At 40.5% G+C, this 6,067-nt stretch overlaps 1 pseudogene; it reads right to left on the bottom strand.

The window, feature by feature from the left end:
* Nucleotides 1-687: 687 nt before the first annotated feature.
* LOC130876698 (U6 spliceosomal RNA) lies at nucleotides 688-801 on the bottom strand (annotated as a pseudogene).
* Between the last annotated feature and the right edge of the window lie 5,266 nt (nucleotides 802-6,067).

Raw genomic sequence — 6,067 nt, 5'->3', positions numbered from 1 at the left:
GCTTTGGAGCCTGTCCTGGAACTAGCTCTTGTAGACCAGGCTGGCCTTGAACTCACAGAGATCCACCTACCCCACATCCCAAGTGCTGGGATTAAAGGCCTGTGCCACCACAGTCCAACTAGATTTGTAAAAGATACTGTGGTGCAATAGCATCTGTCAAAGGCAGACCAGATGCAAAAATTAGCAGCAGAGGTGTGTAGAACTAGACCATAGGAAGAACATTCTGCTATTAAGAGAGTAAAACACTGGACACCTTTAAGAACTTATAAGTGGCTCTATCTTGGATGAGGTCTCAGAGGAAGAAGTAGCAGTGCTTTGGCCCAAGCTCCTTAGACAGGGGACATGTTAATAATGCTGAAATCTCCTGTTTTGATAAATATCTACCAATCAATTTGCTCCTGGGCATCTGTTGTGACCCTCAGGTATCTTAGGAAATCATACAATTTAGACTGAGAATGAGAAGATGGCAGGAATCCTGATATAGAACTGGCCTGCTGCCTTTGTGCCTTCTCCAGTCTCTAAGAATGGTGCACTTGACCCCTAAGACGCTATAACCACTGGCTCTTTACCTCTTCTCTAGTGTCAGGGACAAGCCTCAGAAACCAAGCATTCACTGGAAGACACCTGACAGCTCTGTAAAAAAAAAAAAAATTCCACAATAGTCTACATTACTGGGCAACTTGTACAAAAAACTGTGTGTGCTTCTGTGTGTGCGTGTGTATGTAAAATCCTTGTCCAGGCACTTTGTTACTCTTCTCTGTATCATTCCAATTTTAATATATTTGTTGTTGAAGTGAGCACTGCAGAAAATAAACAATTGAATGAATGAATTTAAAAGGATACCGAACTTGGATGATTGAAAGAATGCATGAAACAATAAAGGAAATATAAAGGAAATATGAAGGAATGGCTGAATGGGAAAAACGATCAAAGCAATAATGAGTTAGGACTGAGAAGCAGAGACTTCTGAGTGTTTCCAAAGGAGTGGGCCTCAAAACTGGAGTGAAATTGACACTTTTGCCATCTGTGGGGATGGCGAAAAGCAGGTTGCCATGTCTCAGGCCTCTGGGTGGGGAGAGATGAAGTACCGGTCTAGAGAGTGCAGCTACCTGAACATCAGTGGCAGTAGACTTCCCTTGCTTCTTTTCTGCCTCTTTATTTTCATAGGCAGATAAGAATAATGAAAGACCCCCGGTGTGGGGAGACTCTCACTCAAGTCTCGGGATAACACGACCCCCCAGTAACTCACGAGAGACCATCCTTGCTGCAATCATACGAGGTTTATTCGACAAGGACAAGACAGGAACCAGTGCACTGGGGCCGAGACTCATAACCCACGCAGGGGAGGAGTTAGACCCCGAGTAACTGGGAGAAGGGGTTTTTAAGGGAAGAAACCACAGTCCAGTAATCCAAAGGGGTAGGGAGGGAATCATAGAAAATTCCAAAAATACCAATGATAATCACAAGGGGGCAAGATTATTCTCAAGATTAAAATCTAACTTTATCTTCAGCTAGCTCCTGAAACTGAACCGGCTAATCCTAGATTTCTGATTTTTCTCTCCCTGCTTAGATTTTTGGCTCTATTTTTTCCTGCTAGAGGGGTCTGATTTTATCCAGGTCTTTCATAATGACCAATGTGAGAAGCCTGTTATGCCATGTTAATTCACAAACCCAGAAAAGTATACAACACATCTAAGAGTCGGTGCCTACTCTGTCCCGAGCAACAAGGAGGGGCACATGTATTTCAGAGGGAAGAAATGTTAAAAGTAGCTGGCAACAGCCAGTGTGACTCCAGCATAGAGTTACTGAGCTATTTCCCTTTACTTGCAGGAGTACCGGGCTAAGGACCTTGCACAGTGAACACCTACAACCCCGGATCCATCCAAGGTGGACCTATAAGGAACACGAGGATATGAAAGGTACAGAAAGAGGCAGAAGGACTCCACCTATGCCTCTTCCTCTCACTGCATCCTTGCCTAGATCCCGAGAGTCTAAGTGGATGATCTGTCCCCAAGCTAGCAGCTGTCCAGTGCAGGTTGGGAGCTCTCAGCAGCTGCACATAGATCTGTGGAGATGAAGACAAATGAGTGATTGGATTGACTGAATTAGGATCCTCAGTTTGAGACTCTCCTGGAGCTACATACGGCTGGGCACCCACCACCACCATGGTGATTATCCAAGTGGATAGACCCTCAATGCATCTTTCCTGGAATATCCAGTTTTAGCACTTGCGATTCCAAACTTAACTCAAAGGCTACTTTTAACCTTTTGAAAATTTAACCCCAAAGACCAGAAATCAACTCTCTTTTGAGAGTGGACCTACACTTAGATCCCTAGGCAGAATTTTGAAAATGTGCCAATGACTCACCTGTGGCAAGAGAAAATTTCCAATAATTCAGTTTTAATTTTTTGTACTGCTGCCCTGAGGACCATCTTCCCAGCAGTGTATCATTAAAGGGGATCCATGGAGTTGGCATACTAACTTTATCTTTGTCTGAGGGAAGGAGAAGAGACACCCGCACACTTGATGGTTTCTGTTATTATTTCTGCGGGGTTGGAAAGGAAACATGAGACACGCGGGGTCCCACGTGGGTAAACTTTAATGGAGGGGGGTAACAGGTAAGGGACAGGAGTGAAGAGACAAAAGGAAAAGAGAAGGCGGGTTGAGATGCCCCGTTTTTAAGGGGGCTCCGGGTGTCTGGGAGAAAATGTCCTGCGCATACGTGGCTTCCCATTGTATTGCTGGGATTTGTAGTCTACTGGGAGGCTGTATTCTCTGCGCATGTGTGGCCTTGTCTCCAAAAGAACAGCAGTTTCTTTCTTCTGTATTATCTTCATTGTTTCTCTGGCCTTTTTTTTCTGTACAGTTTATACACCCAACAAAACCTTTCAGGAAATATAAGAATTACAATGTAGCTACATTTTATTTTTGAAGTAAATGATTATATTGGAAACAGGTTAAAATATATTTTTCATTTGCCTTACATAATTAAAGCAAAATCATCTTAAAAATTCATATAGATTTACCCTTAAGTAACTTTTTTATAGTTTAGGAGGACATGAGGGACCAGGGTATTTTCCTTAGCCAGATATTTTGCTGACAGGCTGCATATTGAGCTTACAGAGAATGAATCAATCACTTTTTAAGTATCTTGAAATGTAATCTCATAAGGAATCACAAACCTAAAATTTTACATATGAAAAATAATCAATCTATTTAGGTCTTTAGGGAGCATGCTTACCCATTAACAGATTTTTGTATCAGGAGATTGAATGCAGAAATGAGTATAGCAAATTAATCATCATCTTTGATCATGAATCAACTCTAGCAAGGAATTCAGCTAATTAATATTAATTGAGGTGCTGAGTTTTGATCCCTAGCCTAACGAATGTGATGTGTTCCTATGAATTTTATATTGTTTTTTAGAGTTTTTTTTTTTTAAATCTTAAAGCTGTTATCAAAACATCTTAATCTAATCTGAAGTCATTTAAAGACTTTTGATTCAGTTGTGATGCACACTGAAACCTGTGAGTCTGTCTTCTAGCATCAAGACTTAAAGATCTTGACCTGGCTCCTGGGACTCAATAGTTTGCCTTAGTCATTAACCCGAACCGTGATCTATTCATGCAGCTCCTGAAGTGAAACTGATAGATACTGGCTGTGTCACATCTCCTTGTGGTTGTTATCTACCTTCAAAACTCTACTTAAACTGACACTATTATCATCAACTAGACAGTACATCAAGGGAAGAAATCATCTTCAAAATAATCCATAGTTAAAAGTTCTTATCAGATGAGATTGAAGAGTCAATAATAGAATACAGAAACAAATGGTGCATTCCAGGAACATAGAAATATAAAACTGTAAGCCCAAACACATTTTGGAAGAAAAAAAAAATAAAGTTCACAACTACTGTTAACCTTTAACAACCACTTTCTCTCGTAAGCACAGACATCCTGGCAGCCGTGTGGGCAGAGGTGGACTTCTTCTTTTTTTTTTTTTTTTTTCCTTCGTTTTTCGAGACAGGGTTTCTCTGTGGCTTTGGAGCCTGTCCTGGAACTGATTGTCTCCTGACTCCCAGCTTCCCAGCTAGGCAGGTACTGCAGACAAAGGTTAGCTTCTAACTATCGCCTCTATGGGACTCTCTTGTGTTCCCTTAATTTTTAACTGTAAAAAATTAACTAACTGTCCCCCTATGTGACTCTACTTTCTGCCTTGCATTCTTCCAGGGACAGTAGAAGGTGGCCATGTCAGCCACAGGATGTCACAAATATCGTAAATTAATAACCTATAACCAAAGGTTATAAAACTTAAAATGGGGGCTGGAGAGATGACTCAGAGGTTGAGAGCACTGACTGTTCTTCCAGAGGTCCTGAGTTCAATTCCCAGTAATCACATGGTGGCTCACAACCATCTGTAGTGAGATTTGGTGCCCTCTTCTGGCCTGCAGTAGACATGCAGACAGAATACTGTAAACATAATAAATAAATCTTTTTAAAAATGCTTAAAATGTAATGTGACTTTAAGCCTGACTTCCATGTTGTAAAAGCTCTTTGTTCCACACCTGGTGCTTGATTTTATGTAAAGAAGAGGCCGAAAACCAGCCCCCATTGCCACAATTTCAGAAGCCTGATCTCTGGATGTGGTCAAAGTTATAGCTGATAAGGTTTGTGTGCCCCAATTGTGACTTTTTTCTTTTTCTGGAATAAAGCATCCACAGGGGAGGTGAGTGGGGTGGGAGTGATGGTGGGAGGGATAACTTTGGATGAAATGTAAAATAAAATTAAAAAAAAGATTATTAAACTGGATGTTCTTCATGGAGAACACAGCTGAGAGAAATCCAGGCTCTACTAGAGCCACATGTCTCATATTTGAGAAACAAAACTAAACTACGAAGTTGCCCTGTGTTTCTGAAATACCTTGTTATGACAGAACCATATAAGTGATGCACAGCAGACAAATAAGGGAATGGGTGGATTAATATCTCACTTACAACATCAGTCACACTCAGAAATAAGTAACAAAAGTTAGGAAGTCTCACTCATAACCATGTCAAATTGATGGCAAGATAACCATGCCAATGATCCCTTGGAGGAACAATTTTTCAGCATATTGCCAGGAAGCCTGTAAGAATGGATAATTAAAATACACCTTCCACATTTCTGAAAGGAACACATCACTTGTATATTTGGATGGGTTTACGGTCTGAATAAAATCTTTAAAAGCCGAAATCTCAGGATGGTGTTGTGAAAAATTTCAACTTTGCTGGAATGAGTTCAGAGTGAAATCTCATACTGTTAATAAGCTCCCTTTTTGAGGCAGTAACATACACCCTCCAAAGGACTACATGTCCCCAGTTGTATAAATATCAAGACTAGAAAAGAATCAATATCAGTCCGAACCATGACACATTTGCAGTTTCCCTCACGACTGTGGTATTAGAACTGAACAGGTCACTCAAGGAGTATCAGTATATGACTATATGACTCAAAGGCTGCACACATTCCATTCCTCTCCATCTCTCTACTCAAGCTGGATAGTAATCTAACTCCCCTTTCATTCTTTGAGATGATCAACCCCACCCAAGTCCAGCTGATATGAACCATCAAAGAGATCATGGCAATGCTCACAGATGTGCCCTGGGAGTCATCTGAAGATCACTCAGAGTGGCATCAAAAGGTCCAAAGGTCAACTGAGGAGAAGGAATGTAAAAAGTATCACGAATAAAGCAATCCCGTGAATTTAAAAAAGACCTAGTGGTTTATAAACGAGGATGGATAATTAAGATAGATTTCTTCATCATTCAAAGTCCCCTCTCACATTCACAAAACTTTATAGAAAATTACTAATTAGGGAAAAACATTAGGATAACTTTACTCATTTCTTTTATCTCTGCTAAAAAATTGGGTATTTGGACAGTCACCAAATCTGAAAGTAGTGGTTTTTGGAGTGTAGATTTTATAAAATTCATGGAACCTTATCTCATTTTCATTCCTCTTTAGTATCTGAGAATATCTCAAAAAATTGTTTTATGAGTGGAACCCTGGAACACAGATTGTTCCAATA

This window comes from Chionomys nivalis, chromosome 6 (genome assembly GCF_950005125.1).
Source record: "Chionomys nivalis chromosome 6, mChiNiv1.1, whole genome shotgun sequence".
Classification (NCBI taxonomy): Eukaryota; Metazoa; Chordata; class Mammalia; order Rodentia; family Cricetidae; genus Chionomys; species Chionomys nivalis.
This window is presented reverse-complemented; position numbering and strand designations above follow the sequence as displayed.